General features: G+C 40.8%; 1 protein-coding gene across 1 annotated transcript in view; it reads right to left on the reverse strand.

The window, feature by feature from the left end:
• The window catches only part of LOC101854917 (ceramide kinase), a gene marked incomplete in the record, with an annotated part of 148,254 nt that overhangs the window by 59,680 nt on the left and 86,729 nt on the right, over positions 1-1,845 (reverse strand).

The raw sequence follows: 1,845 nt of genomic DNA on the forward strand, positions 1-1,845 counted from the left end.
CATGTCGACATGATGATGGTCATTTCAAGAACAGGCAGAGAGGAACACTAGAGGAAAAAGAAGCACGTCGACATGATGATGGTCATTTCATGAACAGACAGAGAAGAACACTAGAGGAAAAAGAAGCACGTCGACATGGTGATGGTCATTTCATGAACAGACAGAGAAGAACACTAGAGGAAAAAGAAGTAAAATATACCAACGGCGTCGTCAAGTCACCAACAGCCGTCAGTTCAATGCTCGGTTGAAAAAGTTGTTAGTATGACACGAAAGTCTACATGTATTTAGCACCAGGGTCTCAGATAAGACAATGCCAACCTTACGGGGAGCCAGGGCGGATACACCTGCTATCATGTAATTAAGTCTGTTTAAACCTAACCCCCACCAATCCCTCCACCCTCACTAAAAACAAGTAACAAATGAAAATGTCTAAAAATATACTTTAAAATTATCACGAGCCAAAGCATACCAACTTGTCCATGTACGTCAAATCCTGTGTGTATATATCGTCAAAGCGCTGCAATAATGGTCTAAATCAGACTCAGGCCAGAATCAAACTGAATCACCATGCTATTCTTTAGTTTTAGTTTGAGTAAGAGTTTTACAGCACTAACAACACAATAGGGTCATACAAACGCCGAAGATTAGGGGTGTCCCAAGAGAGTAACAAACACAAAATAAAGAGGAGAGACAAGGGCGATAGATGTTGACAGGAAAGAAGGAGTATACCACATCTGAGTACAAGCCAACCACCCACTCGTCATTCCTTGTACAAATGTCAGCAACCACGTCATATAACAGTAACCGCAGAAGTTGTACGCCCCCATCGACACAACTACGGTCATTTACCTAGCTCGGGCTGAGAGGAATACAACGTCTCAACAGAAAAAACCCGGGAGATATTCGACAATAATAATTCTCCCCACTCGGGAAATGAACCCATGAATTCTGCGCGCGACAGCGAACAGCCTGACCTCTACTCACAGACACGGGTACATAGAACAATGTACAAAATGTATGAATTCCGTCTAGTCTGAATCAAGAATTTGAAAAAAAAAAAAAAAATCAAACAAACTGCAAAAAAATATATTTAAAAAAAATTGAGACACTGCGTGGGCAACAGTGTATAGCTGGGGCGTGATGACGCCATTCCTTTCAAACACATTGTTCTCCTTTCGTCACACCTTCACGAAAATGCTGAAAAGGGCCAGGTCAGTCAGAACTACTGTCACAGTTGGATGTTTAAACGGTCGGTAATTCGTGTGAACGGTAATATTAATTCCACAAAACTGGTGTCATAGCTGGATGTTTAAAAGATCGCCAATTTTATCAGAACCGAAGAGTTTTTTCGCAAAACCACTAAATCTTCTCGATACAGTTTTGCGTGAGGGATGATAATTTCAACGACTTGCGCAAAGATTTCAGTTACGATTTCTTTCGCGCACTTCCTAATCGTTCACTGCTTCCATTTGTGCTTTTTCTTGTTTTAGGTAGACTGAGTGCTTGTTTATAAAAAAAAATTAATTTTGGTCTTTGTGCCACCACCTCCCCCCTTTCTTTTGTTTTCTTCTTTCTCTTGTCACGTTCATCTTCTCTTTCATTCCCATGTCTCTTTTTTCACATCATACATCTCCTTTCCTTTCTTCTTTCCTTCTGTTTCTCTTTCTCTCTCTTGTTTATTCTCTTCTTCTTCTTCTTTTTCTGCTCCGTCTCCTTCTTCTTCTTCTTCTTCTTCTTCTTCTTCTTCTTTTTCTCCTCCTTCTCCTCCTCCTCCTCCTCCCCCTCATCTCACTTCTAATATCACTACTACTCGGTACCTAATTGTATACACGACTGTCTAACCAG

The sequence above is a fragment of the Aplysia californica genome, unplaced genomic scaffold (assembly GCF_000002075.1).
Source record: "Aplysia californica isolate F4 #8 unplaced genomic scaffold, AplCal3.0 scaffold00012, whole genome shotgun sequence".
Lineage (NCBI taxonomy): Eukaryota > Metazoa > Mollusca > Gastropoda > Aplysiida > Aplysiidae > Aplysia > Aplysia californica.